The sequence below is a fragment of the Oryctolagus cuniculus genome, chromosome 10 (genome assembly GCF_964237555.1).
Source record: "Oryctolagus cuniculus chromosome 10, mOryCun1.1, whole genome shotgun sequence".
Classification (NCBI taxonomy): domain Eukaryota; kingdom Metazoa; phylum Chordata; class Mammalia; order Lagomorpha; family Leporidae; genus Oryctolagus; species Oryctolagus cuniculus.
The window spans coordinates 108,109,240-108,125,853 of NC_091441.1; the positions used below are offsets into that span (position 1 = coordinate 108,109,240).

Below are 16,614 nucleotides of genomic sequence, written 5' to 3' on the forward strand. Positions count from 1 at the left end.
TATGATACACACATATGAAGTCAGTGTATTACAAAACACTTACTGAGGCCGGCGCCGCGGCTCACTAGGCTAATCCTCCGCCTTGCGGCGCTGGCACACCAGGTTCTAGTCCCGGTCAGGGCGCCGGATTCTGTCCCGGTTGCCCCTCTTCCAGGCCAGCTCTCTGCTCTGGCCAGGGAGTGCAGTGGAGGATGGCCCAAGTGCTTGGGCCCTGCACCCCATGGGAGACCAGGATAAGTACCTGGCTCCTGCCATCGGATCAGCGCGGTGCGCCGGCCCCAGCATGCTGGCCGCGGCAGCCATGGGAGGGTGAACCAACGGCAAAGGAAGACCTTTCTCTCTGTCTCTCTCTCTCACTGTCCACTCTGCCTGTCAAAAAGAAATAAAAATTAAAAAAATTAAAAAAAAACACTTACTGAACGTGTAGCAGATAGAATGTGTGGGCCCAGATCCACAGCTTATTCCAAAGATGATGAGACCAGCCCTCAGCTCTCAACGATCCAATATTTATGTGCAGATTGAGAAATGAATAAATATGCATGCTTTGCATTGAGTAGTAGCACAGGGATATGACTTCAGAGCTGAGTCTTTTCGTTTCTAGAGATTCATTTATTTGAAAGGCAGAGTTACAGATAGAGAGAGAAAGAGAATCTTCCATCTGCTGGTTCACTGCCCAAATGGTCATGATGACCAGGGCTGGGACAGGCCAAAACCAGGAGATAGGAGCTACATTTGGGTGTCCCAGTGGGTGGCAGGGCTCCAAGCACTTAAGCCATCTTCCACTGCTTTTCCAGGTACATTAGCAGGGAGCTGGATTGGAAGTAGAGCAGCCAGGACTTGAAGAAATGTTCACAGAGGATGCCAGTGTCAAAAGTGGCTTAACCCGTCCCCCTCCACAAACATCAACCCAAAATGGGTAAGGTGTTCTCTAGGCAAAGAAGGGGTCACGTGTGAGGCCAAGAGAATGGCACGGTAAAAGAAGCATGCATGAGCATATTTTGTTTTTTATTTTTTAAATGTTTTTAAATTTATATAAAGAAAACAAATTTAATGTATTTCATATATACAGTTTTAAGAGCATGATGAAGCCAGCGCCACGGCTCACTAGGCTAATCCTCTGCCCTTGCGGGGCTGGCACACCGGGTTCTAGTTCCGGTCGGGGCGCCGGATTCTGTCCCGGTTGCCCCTCTTCCAGGCCAGCTCTCTGCTCTGGCCAGGGAGTGCAGTGGAGGATGGCCCAAGTGCTTGGGCCCTGCACCCCATGGGAGACCAGGATAAGTACTTGGCTCCTGCCATCGGATCAGCGCGGTGCGCTGGCCGCAGCACGCCGGCCGCGGCAGCCATTGGAGGGTGAACCAACGGCAAAGGAAGACCTTTCTCTCTGTCTCTCTCTCTCACTGTCCACTCTGCCTGTCAAAAAATAAATAAATAAATGAGCATTATGATACTTCCTACCCTCCCCCCCACTCCTACCCTCGTTCCTTTCTTATTTTTCTTTTAATGTTTACCATGATGTGCTTTCAATTTATTTATAATCACAAGCTTAATCTTCTACTAAATAAAGAATTCAATGAAAACCCACTGTTCCTCAGGAGTATGGATACTGCTGTAAAATAATCAAATCTCAAAATGTCAATTTTGTTCATATACATTACTGGTTTTGTACTCTGTATATTCGTTACTCGTCTTTTGGAAACTGGTTTATTTCACTAAGCATAACAGTCTCCAGTTGTAACCCTTTAGTCACCAAAGACAGGATTTCATTCTCTTTTACCACTGAGTAGTATTCCATTGTATATATACACCACAATTTCTCTATCCAGTCATCAGTTTATAGATGAATATATAGAATCTGGGTTGATTCCATACCTTAGCTACTGGTGTTGAGGAGCTGTACATGAGCACCTTAAACCATTACACCCCATCATTCTAGGTCCAGGTTACCTATAAAAACAAAAATTGAGCAATAAATATACCACTTAGGATAACTTCAAAATAAATATTATGTCACTGAAATATTCTCTGAGTTGAAAACTTGGGACTTGATGGATTAGGGAGTGAGAAAACTTTATACAAATATTGAAAGGTACTTGGAACAGAATGGGTGGAAAGAAACTTCTAGAACCAGGGCTGTTAGCTACAGGCACTGGCTCACAACAGAAGGGGCAGATCTCCCCAAGGTGTCCATAAGGTTGCTCCACTGCTCTCTGATTCTCATTCCAACAACTGGATCGTGAGACTTTTAACTTAAAAGTTTAACTGCTGGGGCCAGTGATGTGGCATAATGGGTAAAGCCACCGCCTGCAGTGCCAGCATTGCATATGGGCATCAGTTTGAGTCCTGACTGCCCCACTTCCGATCCAGCTCCCTGCTAATGCGCCTGGGAAAGCAGAGGAAGATCGCCCAAGTGCTTCGGCCCCTGAAACTGCGTAGGAGACCTGGAAGAAGCTCCTGGCTCTTGGCTTCAGATCAGCCCAGCTCCAGCCGTTGTGGCCATTTTGGGAGTGAACCATCAGATGGAAGACTGCTCTCTCTTTCTCTGCCACTGCCTCTGCCTCTGCCTCTCTGTCTTTCAAATAAATAATAAACCTTTTCATTTCTGGAAGAAAATTAAATTTGTTTCATGAGAAACCTGTATTTTCAGTCCTTCCTTTATTTTGCTGAATGGGACTGAATGAGAGAAGATGAAAAAGTTCACTGAAAAAAAAAAAAAATAGCAAGGACGGTGGTGTCTGGCTTCTGGCCAATGTTCTATCAGTGCCTTCCAAATGAGGCAGTCTGGCCGGACCCAGAAGCTAGTTTCCTTCTCCACGAGGGCCCCACTCGCTCGCCCGCAGGGACATCTCAGTCTCCCCATGACTCACTGTTTGCTTAACTTGCTGACTTGGCAACCACGTTCTAAGCTACCCCACAGTAGCTCAAGTGAGAGAAGCAGTTGCTCTGGTCTGAAAAACCTAAGAGTCATCCTGGGCGCCCCTCTTTGCCTTGACATTCTACTTTCTAACACGCAAGACTCAGAACCACGTATCTCAAAGCAGATCCTGGCTCACCGCCTCCACCTCAGTCCCCCACCCCACCCGTCACCATCTCCCTGGGACAGCTCCACACCTGCCTCCCTGCTCCCACCCAGCTGGGCATTCACTGCACGGCCCCAGGGCGGGGAGGGGGTCCTCTGGATCCCACAGTCAGGTTCGTCACTTCTTCACTCGAGACCACCCATGGTGCCCACCTCGCGTATAATGACCCTCCACTAGGATCCATGAGACCCTGCGCCATCCCCTCCTGCCTACTTTCCCAGACTCATATCCCAAGCCATTCCGGCATGCTTGATGTCATCACACCGGCCTCTTAGCTCTCCCTGAAACAGGCGGAGCCGGTTCCCACCACAGGCCACTGGCACCTGCTCCTTCCTCTTCCTGGGAGTGCATCCCTTAACCTTAGTCTCTGCTTCAGCGTCCTCTCTACCAATGGAGTCTCACAAATCACCCACCCAAAATACGGATACTGTTGCCTCTGCCTTCAGGATAACACAGACGGCACCCACACACACCACCACTCCCTGTCCCTCTTCTTAACTGTGCCTGTTTTCTCCCTCTTTATCACTACCTGACGTTATATTATATATTTGTCTATTTCTTGTTTGTTTGCCACATGGGGACATAAAGGCCAGGCCCATGGTGCCTCAAATGGTGCCTGACACGTGGCAGGAATTCAACACCCAATAATTCAACAAATCAATAAATTTTATATGTGTGTGAATTGCCTTTTGGTGTCTCTTGCACCATGAGGCGTATTTATTATTTGTGTGCCTGACATTTCAGAATTGGTTTTACGAGCTCATTATAGAGGAAATATGATAACCTTTTTCAGCTGTGACATATGTCACAAATATTTTCCCTGCTCTGTCATTTTCTATTTTTCTGTTTCGTAAGGCAGTACCCGTGGTGGTTTCTCTTAAAATAGCTCAGCCTCACAGGAAAGACAGATTCCTCCCCAATTCTAGCCTGGATGTCTTCTGTCTTTGTCGGTGTCATTATTGGCCACTTTTGCCTTCTCCCATGTGTTTGGTAGCATTTTAATGAAATATGGGAAAGGACTGCCCACCAGCAGCTAGCTGGATGTTATGAAGTCTGGACGTCACATCGAGGCAGGGGCTCTTGGCTGCAGTACGTTGATCATGGTCACTCACATGAATGGTCAGTGGCAGCAGAAGTGACAGCGCATTAGTACATCGTTACCCGGTGCACACCGCTGAGGCCAAGGCAATTCTCTAGGGTTTTTATGGCGCTCAATTCAGCTACTTCCTAAAGGCATTCAGATACTGTACCTGAAGGGGCATGACCCAACCAGACAGGACCAAAACCTTATACAACAAAGGGCTTTGGGACACGCTCCCTAGGAGTGGCACAGTCACAGCAATCAGGGATTGAAAGAACCTTTGAAATCTCCTGTGCCCTTCCTAGCAAGAGAGGAGAACTGAAAACACTGTGTGCACACACCCTAAACGCAATGCCAGCAGCACAGCCCAGGTTATACACCTGGGCCTTTGGGGGAGTTCCAGTCCATCAGCTCGGGTCCCTCTGGGCCACTCCCAGGCTCAGGGAGCACCTGCCTCACGATTGCTCTCTGAGGATCACAGATGAGCTCCCCCGGGGCCCAGCATCTCTGCCTTCACAGAGCTTCAGAGAGGCCAGCAGGAACCCCAGGCCACCTTGTCCTCCCTCATCCATAAGCATCTGCCCTTGTCCCTCCTCAGTCTCCCATCCCTGATGCAGACGAGCATGAACTTGAATGTTAGACATCCCTCCTCTGAGGCTGTTGGTCTTTGGAAATCACCTACCTGCCTCGGACTGTAGTTTACTGGTGAGAAACAGCAGGTGCTGACACCTACCTCAGTGCTGAGAAGAAAGTAGGGAGTGGCAGGGAAAAGGGCAGTGCCCAGCCCAATGCAGGGGCCCAACATGGCCTCACTTCCCTCTTCCTCTGACGGTTGCCCCATAAGGTACAATCCAGCTTCCCCAAAGTTAAGGAAACCTCCCCCTGGCCCTCCTGTTCTCTCACATTCCTTCCACATATCACACAACGTTAGCCTCGCTCTTGGGGACTTTCCACGCCACATTTATAAGGATCCATCGGTAGAGAGGACGCTGAAGCAGAGACCAAGGTTAAGGGATGCACTCCCAGGCAGAGGAAGGAGCAGGTGCTCCTGGCCTGTGGTGGGAACCACTCAGCCTGTTTCAGGGAGAGCTAAGAGGCCGGTGTGATGACATCAAGCATGCAGGAATGGCCTGGTAAATCCTAGTAAATTTGTAAGCCTCCTGGACCCCCAACCCCTGTCCCTCACTGCCCCCCATCTCAAGGAGGAATCATGCTGCCCCAATGCCTTTTCCCCTCCTTGGTGTATGAGACAACTATGAGGGCCTTAATTCCAGGATCTGGGAACCCACCCCAGACGCCCCTCTTCTCCCCCATCTTCTGGAGTAGAACAGGGTGAGGGTTTGTAGCGTGTGACCTCAAAGACAAAGGCAGGTATCCCCAGCTGTGCTAAGCTGCACATGTAGATCTGGACCCACCACAGGGCCTAAGAGGGACTTGAAGTTACACAAGGATATTTCAAAAAAATTTATGAAAGGTCGGATTAAAGATGAGTTAATTTTGATTGAAGTCCTATGTCCAAGTACAGTCATGTGTCGCTTAACAACAGGATGAGTTCTGAGAAATGCATTGTCAGATGGGTTCGTAAAGGGGTCAACATCGTATCATGGATTGACATAAATTAAGATGACATATACCTGGCCTGGTGTTGGCTGAAACCCCACTGTGTCACTGTTCTGCCTACTAGCGTATGAATAGAGGGGGAGCAGAGGAGGTGGGGGTGGCATTCTGCTCTGTGCACCCTTGAAGACTGCCACTGCTGTTCACACTGCACACCATGTTTATTTTTAAAGTGCTGAAGGTTTACTGGGGTAAAATTAAGTCAGCAAGAAACACAGTGATTGAGTTTCTAGTGATAGAATCTTGACGTCTGCCTGGGTTGGAGGCAGCCTGAAGTTGTAGGAATAGCTATGCTTAGCAGCACGTCAATATCTGTAGGCTGTATTTTCTTTTTTTTTTTTTTTGAACAATTTTGTAGTAATTTTATTTTCTAATTCAAACAAAAATTATAATAGTATTAACAGCAGTTGCTTTGAAATAGAATTTTTTTTCCATTTGTTTATTTTTTTATTTTTTTTTATCTTTTATTTAATGAATATAAATTTCCAAAGTACGACTCATGTGTTACAATGGCTTCCCCCCCCATACCATCCCTCCCACCCACAACCCCCCCCTTCCCACTCCCTCTCCCCCTCCATTCACGTCAAGATTCATTTTCGATTATCTTAATATACAGAAGATCAGTGTAGGCTGTATTTTCAAAAAGCGCTCAAAGAAGATGCACTGCTTCTGTATTCATGACTCAATTTCAGATTAATCATTTTCATGGGTCATATTTATTTCTTAAGTCAGAAACCCAAAATTTGCTCTTTTTTTTCTAAATAAAGAACAACGTCTTAGACCATCTGAGCTACTCTAACAGAATGTCAGAATCCCCAGATTAATTGACAGACAGCAGAAATGCACGTCACAGCTCCGGAGCCTGGGAAGGCCACCATCAAGGCCCTGGCCTGGCTGTGCTGAGCTCCTTCTCGAGGCACCCTACGGACCCAAGAGTGGAATGGCGACTGCAGAGGCACAAGTCAGCCAATCTGTCTGATGCTGTGAAAATGTCTGGCAACCGGTTCCCAGCTACCATGACCTTTGCACCCACTCTAACCCTGACCAAGAAAACCTCTATGGTGCTTTAAGGAGTGAGTTTTACATCTCAGGGCCCTCTTAGGAAGGGTGATTAATGACCTCATTGTTTGCCTCTCCTTCATATTGCTGGCATGCAGGCTGGGAATGAGAGTGGGAACGTCATGTCCCTTCTTCCTCAGCAGTGCAGGCCCAGCTGCTGCGAGGTGTACAGTGAGGTACTCTGATTTTCACTGTGGTTGCTAACCATGCCTAAGTCTGTCCCGTATAAATCTGATCCAGTGCTCATACTGCTCCTGTAAGGAAAGAATAAACACGGTAACCAAACTCAGGCTTGCAGAGCAGCCAGCTCAGGCAACTACTTCTGGGTTTAAATGCTCATTTTGACTCCATGAATGAAATGTAACTGATTTTCCAACCAGTCTCTGTGTATCGGTCAATAGCTCTCACATGGCAGAAAGCAGAAGGGCAAGCTGAGAAACTCTCCGAGAATCAGGGCCTAAATTCCATCAGCAAGGGAGAAGCCTTGATGGCCTGATCACCTCTTAAAGGCCCCACCTCTTAACACCAACACATTGGCTACACCTGAAACTCAAACCATTGCAAATGGTAAAGGAAGGGACAGGTGCTTGGATCCTGCAGACCTCGTCTTGGCGCTGTAACCCTTTGGGCTGCCCACTCTAAGGAATTCCTACCACTAGACTCAGAGCTTCTCACTGATTCACGCCCTTCTACTGGGTTTTCTACTACTTGCAGCTCAATGTAACCAGCTGGTAAATCCCCTTGCCCACCCAGATGGGCACCTTCCCATCGACCCTCAGTGGGGGAGTATATGTGGCCTGGCTGCTGTGTCTGTCTGCTTTGGCCCTATCGGGTCCAGCTGATCTTCTCGCTCCTCCCTGCCACACCAAGGACTGGAATTCACTCTGCAGCCTCCATGCCACACTACAGGACTCCAGGATGCTGCCTATGGCCAGCCCAGATCCATTCACTCTCGGAAGCCTCACTCCTTCTCAGGACCCTGCCCACAGACCCCCTTTGCCACTGGAGCTTACAAGTGATGGAGGATCCTGTAGCATCCCCGGGGGCAGGGGCTGAGCCTTGTTCTCTGGGACCCACCACAGTCTGCACATTCGTGGCCACACTGCCCACGCTCTCTGTTCTCCTACAAAAAGGATCTGAGGAATCTGGAAAGAAAGGAGAGGGGGACTCTTCTTGTTACCATTGCCCATGGATTTCAGATGTTTGAAAGGTAGACCAGAAAAAAGACTAGGTTCAAATTCCCTGTGACTTTTCCAACCCCCTCAGTACAGCGTAGGTATCAGATAGATGAGAGTGGATTTGGAAGAGAAGGAATGAAAGAGGGCCAGCTTGCCTCAGGGTGTGGCACAGCCTCTGGCCATGCAAGGTCAAAGGGAGAAAGTGAAGGCGGAAGCATTAGGGATGGTGATTCTGTGGCCTTAGTGGCCAGGCAGGCCTGGATCCCACAGGTGTGCTGTTAGCTGTGGACAAGGTGACAGACACACAGGAAATGGTGGCCAAAAGTAGTCCCTCAAGACCTCTTCTCCCTCCACTTTACCCAGTCAACCCTCACGGTTGCCTCTCCCCGTTCTCCTTCAGCCCAGACCCTCCAACAAACAGCCCCTCCCAGCTCCCACTCTGCACAGCTCCACCTACTGCCTCAGCAACCCCACCCCGCCCCTACCCCTGCCACCACCAAGGTCAGCCTCCTGTTCCCCAGCACCGCCTGGGGACCACCTGCTAACCCACTCCCCTGCCTCAGCTTCTCATGGCTCAGCCTCCCAGCCTGGACCTCACAGCCTGTTCCCCACCCACCCAGCCCTTCCCAGTCCAAGGCCACAGCCCCAGAGAGGAAAAGGGGATGGCCTTGGCTGGAGCCTCTTTCCCTGACTGTCACCTCCTGAAAAGCCTCAAAGTGCTGGCTGGTGGTCTTTAACCCAACCGTCACCATGGTGACACTGTCATGATTCCTGTGCTGGGGGCTGTTCATCCATCCATGGGGGAGGGAATGGGGCCATAGGCAGGTGCACAGGGGAACATATGCACATGCACGCACGTACTCTCCTCCGAGCAGCAAGAGGGCAAGCTTGGGGAGCAAGCTCCGGTCTGCTGAGAAATAAGCAGGGAGCTCCCACAGGAACCCAGGGAGCTGCTGGCGGGGAGCCACAAGTCCCCGGGGGGTGTGGCCAAGGTGAGAAGCTGGTGACTGCGTGGCAGAGCAGCAATCTACGGGCTTAGAGACATCTGCTTACCCGTGGGCAAGTCCCCGCCCCGCCCACTCTCAGGTGGACCTTTCCCACGCAGCTCCCACTGCCAGAGGGGCCACGCAAATGCCCTCCTGGCCTGCTGTCACCTGCAGGGCCCCCCTGGGAGCAGCCTGGTGTCTCCAAGGTGCACCCTCTCTCCTTATCCCACAGCATCACCACCCCCATCACCACCTCTGTGATCTCCCTCCCTTCCAGGTTCTTCACCTCTGGTACTTGGGAGAACGGGATTTTTATGCACCAAGACAGACCCAGGCTGGAATCTCAGCCCAGCAGTTTCTGTTCCCAACTGTGCAGGGTGTTGCCCACTGAGGCCTCTCAGGACCCAGGCACCCCTGTCCCCTGGTCAGCAGGATACATTCTCCTTGGGGGTGATTGGCATGAAGCTAAGGAGCCGCCTCTGGGCAAAGGTATCAGGGCCCAGCAATGTCAAAGGTGTGGAAATAGAGAAGCAGATGTCATCCTGCCCAGGCTCTACCCCAGACTTTGTAGCCCTCTGAGCATTTCTCCCGGATCTGTGAGGGCAGGTGTGTGGGTTTAAGTCCTAGCTCTGCTATATCCACATTATGAAATTTGAAGCCATTCCTTAACCTCTCTGTGCCTTGACTTTCTCATCTGTAATACAAACACAATGGTAGCCAGGTTTAAGGGTTTCTGCTGTTTCTGATACTCCAACAGGGAAGGGACGTGACATGTGACAGAGGTATTGGAAAACCCAACACCCGCAAGGGAAACGGGAATGCAACGAGAGACCATGACATGGAGACAGGTGAGGAAAACTTGGACAAAGCCACTGGAGCGTCATGGAGCCGTCTCCCAGGTGCAGCTGCGTTGGTGTTCCTACGTTCAGTTCATTAAGAGCACAGGGGTCAACTTCTCTGTCCATGGCTGGAGCTCTGAGGGCACCTTCTCATGCCTGCCACTGGGCTGCCATTCTAATACAAGAATTTACTTAATTCAGGTGGAAGTGTTTAGACCAGGTTTCTACTGACATCCGTGTTCCCCCAACTTCCAGCCCTCTGGGACTGCCTACCTTCTCTTCTCCCCACTCTCGATTCCCAAGTCCTCCTGTCTTTATCTTTTTCCTTCTCCTTCCTTTTTCCCTTTCTCTCTTGAGTTCTCTCCCAGATCCTCCCTCCAGCCACAGTCCCCCACCTAGAAGAGGGTAAGAAGGGGAGAGAAAGGCGTCAGAGGGGCAGGTGGGAGAGGGATGGGGGAGGGCTTGGGCGAGCAAGGCAAGGCCTGGGACTGACACCTATCTGCCTTCTGCCTCCCACACTGGGTCTCCAGCACTGTGTGGCTCAAGCAGGAGGCTTCCTCCAGAGCCAGGACCAACATTCAGGTTCAAGGGCCTGCACCTGCCCCTGAGTTGTCTTATTTCCCACAGGAGCCCAGGGTGACTTTGTCCACCTTCACCAGTCAGCTTCTCTCTATCCCCCACCCCACTCTGAGGGCCTGGCAAAGGTCTATTTTAATTCCCACTGCCTGTGTCAGGGAAACATTAATCTCTATTGTCAGGGGGAAGCGAGGCGAGCCCATACTTCTCCTTTGGGGTTTGAGTTGCAAAACTCTTCCTCAAGCCCCAGCAGTGGAAGTCCTGTTTTTATTTTCGCAGCTATGTGCAAAATCCAAACAGCTCCTTTCTAAAAATGGACAAAAGCAGCCCTGGCTTATCCTGAAGTGAGTTCCCAAGACCCTAGGAGGAGAGGATTAAGAGGCGCTGTTCCAGTGGGGGGCATCTCTGTGCCTGATGGGACAAGCAGGAAGCCAGGCCCCCTGCAGGATGAGCTGACTCTTCTCTCTCTTGTACTTGTAATTTAAGGGGCTGGGCCTAGGGTGACACAGTCCAGGAAATGGTGCAGACTCAGAATGGTGGCATGGTCCAGGGAGCTGCCAGTAGCCCTATACAAACTGACCCAAGGATGGAGCTACCACTGATGGAGTCTACTGCATATGTGCAAGGTGGTGGGCAAGGCTGTGGGCAGCCTTCCTCAGTTCTGGGTCTGATAGGTACCCAAGCCTGGAGCAGTCCCCAAAGTCTGAGAAACCAGTCCCAGCAACCAGCACTGTGGTGGCTCTCACCTGCAAGAGGCTAATACCGAGGTTTGTGGGTCTGACTGCAGGTTGACAAAATCAGGTGTGTGACCTTTCCAAGTTCATTCCCTCGCGGTATCCACGTGACTGGCCCCTGCACCGGCCCCCTTCCAGCAGAGAGACCATCGTGTCCACTCTGGTTGTTCCCTTCCTGCTATCCATGGATGAGGGGAGGAGGGCTTGGAAAAGAGTTTAAGTGAGCATCAGAGTTCCACAAGGAGGAATTTCAGGCACAAATCCTCAAAGAGCTAATCTAAACTGGAACGCACAGGCTGACCCATCTGCCTCCCAGAACTGAATCTGATGGAATTTCATTTCATCACTTCTCAAAGATCTCCCAACTGGGCAGGAGGGTTGGCTCCCTCAAGAGTTGCCCCTGGGACAGGCATTGTGGTACAGTGGGTTAAGTCACAAGCACTGGCCCATGTCCTGCCTACTCCTGATCCAGCTCCCCGCTAATGCATCCTGGGTGGCAGCAGATGATGGCTCAAGGACTTGGGAAACCCACATGGAGTTCCAGACTCCTGGCTTCAGCCTGGCTCAGCCCTTGCAATTTCAGACATTTTGGGAGTGAATCAGCAGATGGAAGATCTCTCCCTCTCTCTCTTTCAAGTTGATAAATATCAATAAACAAATACTTGATTGTCCTTGTAGATATCTCATCTGGAATCCCCAATCATAAGGGAGATGACCTTGTTAAAGTAAGTTAACACTCAGGTCGGGTGTGTTCAATGGTCAACATGCACATGATCATCCCCTCCTCAAAACCCAACCACCAGCCAGTTCCCTTCTATCATGACTCTTCCTGATAGTGTGGCCATGCTGGCTAACTTGGACTTGGGTGCATCCTAAATCCAGGAAGACTTCTAATAGTAGAACCAAGCTATCAGACTCCAATTCAGGAAGGTCAACCTACATCAGCCTGAAGGACAATACAGTGTAGCAGTGACCCAGGAGACCTCCAGAGGTCCCTGCCTGGTACAAATCTCAGCTAGTTCACCATCAGCTATGAGACTTTTGGCAATATAATTCTTCCTCTGCAAAGTGAAGGTGAGAACTACAGCTCACCTCACAGTGTCACCAGAATTAAATGTATTATATTTGTGAAGTTCTTAGGCTTGGACCTGGCACACAGCACACAGTCCATGAATATTGGTTGTGACATCATCATTGTTATGGATGAGGGATGTCAAAAATTGGCAGAAAGATGGAATTAAAGACAAGTTTAGGCCGGTGCCACGGCTCACTAGGCTAATCCTCCACCTGCGGCGCCATCACACTGGATTCTAGTCCCGGTTGCCCCTCTTCCAGGCCAGCTCTCTGCTGTGGCCCGGGAGTGCAGTGGAGGATGGCCCAAATGCTTGGGCCCTGCACCCGCATGGGAGACCAGGATAAGCACCTGGCTCCTGGCTTCGGATCAGCGCGGTGCACCGGCCACAGTGTGCCTCTGGGCACTGGTTTGAGACCTGGCTACTCCACTTCTAATCCAGCTCTCTGTTATGGCCTGGGAAAGCAGTAGAAGATGGCCTGAGGACTTGGGCCCCTATAGCCATGTGGGAGACCTGGAATAAGCTCCTGGCTCCTGGCTTCGAATTGGCCCAGCTCTGGCCCTTGCAGCCATTTGGGGAGTGAACCAGCACATGGAAGATCTCTGTCTGTAACTCTGCCTCTCAAATAAATAAATAAATAAATAAATTCTTTTTTTGACAGGCAGAGTGGACAGTGAGAGAGAGAGACAGGGAGAAAGGTCTTCCTTTGCCATTGGTTCACCACGCTGATCCGAAGCCAGGAGCCAGCTGCTTCTCCTGGTCTCCCATGCAGGTGCAGGGCCCAAGCACATGGGCCATCCTCCACTGCACTCCCAGGCCACAGCAGAGAGCTGGCCTGGAAGAGGGCCAACCGGGACAGAATCCGGCGCCCCGACCGGGACTAGAACCCGGGGTGCCAGCGCTGCAGGTGGAGGATTAGCCTAGTAAGCCGCGGCACCGGCCAATAAATAACTCTTAAAAAAAATAAATAAATAAAAAAGAACAAGTTTAAATGAATCTTGATGTGAATGGAATGGGAGAGGGAGCGGGAGAGGGGAGGGTTGCAGGTGGGAGGGAAGTTATGGGGGGGGGGGCAAAAGCCATTGTAATCCATAAGCTGTACTTTGGAAATTTATATTCATTTAATAAAAGTCAAAAAAAAAAGTTTATCAGGCTGCAAAAATTTTTTAAAGCCATGCAGAGTTTTTGATAATGTGCATTCTCCATGGACCTTCTGCAGATCCTCACTGCCCTGTTGTGGCGAGTGGTCCACATAGCATAATGTTCTACCCAGCCCCCTCTTTCCAAGAAGCTGTTTTTAATCTGGAAATTGCCATTCCTTAAGGTCCAAAACTAGACATTAGGAACTGAAAGGAGAAGTCATCTCGTCTGTTGTGTTACTAGGTGCTTCTACATCATGGCAGCCCTCCCTTTCAGCCCTCTGGCTGGAGTTGCCTGGGGTGTGCACGAGCTGAAAGCACCCGGCTCTGCTCCTCAGGCACAAGAATTATTCCCTCTTCAGGAACAGAGAGAGAGTGCTGAGGTCTCCAGAAAAAAATACATATATAGTCAAGTTTTTTCATCTTTAGATTCTGAAAAAATTTTAAAAACCATCTTTGGGGCCTCAAAACTGACTGCCAACTGGGGAGTGAACTGTGGATGGAAGATCACGCTCCGTCTCTACCTCTCTGTAACTCTTTCAAATAAATAAATCTTTTAAAAAAAGAAACAAAAATTAATTAAAGTAATTTAAAAGTGAGGGAATTTTATGACTAGCAGTGACTATGATTAACAGTAAAAGATTTGTATCATAGACTAGAAGACTGCTGAGACAATAGATCTTAAATGTTCTCAATGGGATGGGAGAGGGTGTAGGAGATGGGATGGTTTGCAGGTAGGAGGCTGGTTATGGAAGGAAAAACTGCTATAATCCAAAAGTTGTGCTTTCAAAATTTATATTTATTAAAGTTTTTTTAAAATAAAAATAAATGTTCTCACAACAATACATAACTGGGGCAGGTGTGTGACCTTGTGGTCAGAGTCTGTGTCCCACATGCTGATACTCACCTTTGGCTCCTGGTTCCAGCTTCCTGCGGCTGCAGACCCTGAGAGGCAGCAGACGATGATTCAAATGACTGGGTTCCTGCCACCGCAAAGGACACTTGAATTGAGCTCCCGGCTGCCAGCCTCAGCCCAACTCAGCATCACAGCAGAGTGGACCAGTGCAGGGCAGCTCGCCTGGTCTCTCACACGAGCGCTCGCTCATAAATGAAATGTAAATTTAAGACAACGCACTATGAGGGCCAAACAGAACACATTTTCAGATATTCCTGTTCAATGGTTAAATAAGAAAATAAAACTGGCCCTGCCACACCTGGCTTCGCTCATATGTGATCTGTCCAATCAAAGACAAGGGAGGAGTCGGCGCCGTGGCACACTAGGTTAATCTTTCATCTGCGGTGCTGGCATCCCATATGGGCGCCAGTTCTAGTCCTAGTTGCTCCTCTTCCAGTCCAGCTCTCTGCTAAGGCCTGGGAAAACAGTAGAAGATGGCCCAAGTCTTTGGGCCCCTGCAGCCGCATGGGAGACCAGGAAGAAGCACCTGGCTCCTGGCTTCGGATTGGCAGAGCTCCGGCTGTTGCGCCATTTGGGGAGTGAACCAATGGAAGGAAGACCTTTCTCTCTGTCTCTCCCTCTCACTGTCTGTAACTCTACCTCTCAAATAAATAAATAAAATCTTTAAAAAAAAAAAGACAAGGGAAGCAAGAATTGTTGCATTTTTCTATTTGTTGAGTACAAAGTAGGAACTTTATGGGCAAAGTAAATGGGGAGCGGCTCACTGCCCCACCAGAGCTCAAGGAAAATCCAGGGATGCTTTACCCCCCACCACTCCTGGGACCAGTGGCACCTGCCCAGCCCATGACTCCACAAAGCTCCTAGCAGCTGGGCAGTATGGAGAGAGAGCTGAGAGCCAGAAGGCATACCTACAATTCTCCTAAAATAGCCACTAGACTCCAGCTCTCTCTGCCTATGAGCCATCTCTGCCCATCATCTAGGACTTGACATAGAGATATCTGTTCCGAGGAACCCAAGGGACGTGATTAAGCTCTCAGAGAGGTGTCAGAGAATCCCACCTGCCCAGCCACAGCTGATTGAACTAGCAATGGGTGGGTTACTGGCCAAGAGCAACCAATCCATGCTCTGGCCAGTGTAGTGATCAGTTTAGCCCAAGAGTGTTGCCCAAAAGGCTGAACCGGTTGAACCAACAGCATGAGCCAGTTCAGGCCTAATTCCCAAACAATTTCCCAGTTACCTTAGCCTTACTATTCATGTTTCTAAATTATTCCAGCACTCAATATTTATAACGCACTCTATGACAGAAGTAGAACAAATGGCATATTTGTTATCTCACAATAGATTGTCTCACAAAGCAATAGATTGAATTATGTCTCCCAAAAAGACATGCTCAAATCCTAACCCCTAGCACTTATGAATGTGACCTTGTTTGGAAGTAAGATCTTTGCAGATGCAAGTTAATATAAGGTCACACTAGGGGCTGGTGTTGTGGCATAGTGGGTAAAGCCGCTGCCTGCAGTGCCAGCATCCCATTTGGTCATTGGTTCCAGTCCCAGCTCCTCCACTTCCGATCCAGCTCTCTGCTATGGCCTGGGAACGCAGAAGATGGTCCAAGTGCTTGGGCCCCTGCACTCATGTGGGAGACCCAAAAGAAGCTCCTGGCTCCTGGCTTCAGATTGGCTCAGCTCCAGCCATTGTTGCCATTTGGGGAGTGAACCAGCAGATGGAAGACCTCTCTCTCTGCCTCTGCCTCTCTGAAACTCTGCCTTTCAAATAAATAAATCTTTAAAGTAATATGTAAGGTTCCACTAGGTTCCACTAGGGTGGATCCCATATCCAATGACTCGTCTGCTTATGAAAAGAGAGACACAGAAAGAAGGCAGAGACAGGAGTCATGCAGCCCCACTCCAAGAAATGCCCAAGATCCCCAGTGACCCCCAGGAGTGAGGAAGAGGAAAGGCTCAGGAGGAGCGAACGATGCCGACACCTTGGCTTCAGACTTCCAGCCTCCACGAGATGGACAGAACACATTTCTGCTGTCTTAACCACAGTATTTGGGGTACTTTGTCAGGACAGCCCTGGAAACTGAACCCAACACCTCTGCGACTTGCCTGTGTCATTCCTTCTATCTGGAATTATCCACTCACACCTCTGCCAACCCTGTTCCATCAGAACCCACCCGAACTCTCCCTTCATCTGGAAGCCCACTCTAATTACTCCGCCCCTAAAATACATTAACCCACAACCTTCCCTGTACTTCCACTGCGTCTCACCCACGTATCTATCAAAACACTGGTCATCCTGTGACATCATCTTTGTTTACATGTCTGTTGTCCCCA

The 16,614-nt window shown here is 49.7% G+C and overlaps 1 long non-coding RNA gene across 2 annotated transcripts; it reads right to left on the reverse strand.

Annotated features, from left to right (window-relative positions):
* Positions 1 to 411: 411 nt before the first annotated feature.
* Positions 412 to 15,569, reverse strand: LOC138844125 (uncharacterized). Of its 2 annotated transcripts, XR_011379608.1 has the most exons (5): positions 14,267 to 15,569; positions 11,160 to 11,325; positions 10,111 to 10,232; positions 7,848 to 7,979; positions 412 to 1,944 (listed from the first exon to the last, which is right to left on the reverse strand). It is a non-coding gene; the product is annotated as an uncharacterized lncRNA (long non-coding RNA). The 2 variants fall into 2 exon arrangements; XR_011379607.1 differs by lacking the exon at positions 14,267 to 15,569 and having other exon boundaries at positions 11,160 to 12,919.
* Between the last annotated feature and the right edge of the window lie 1,045 nt (positions 15,570 to 16,614).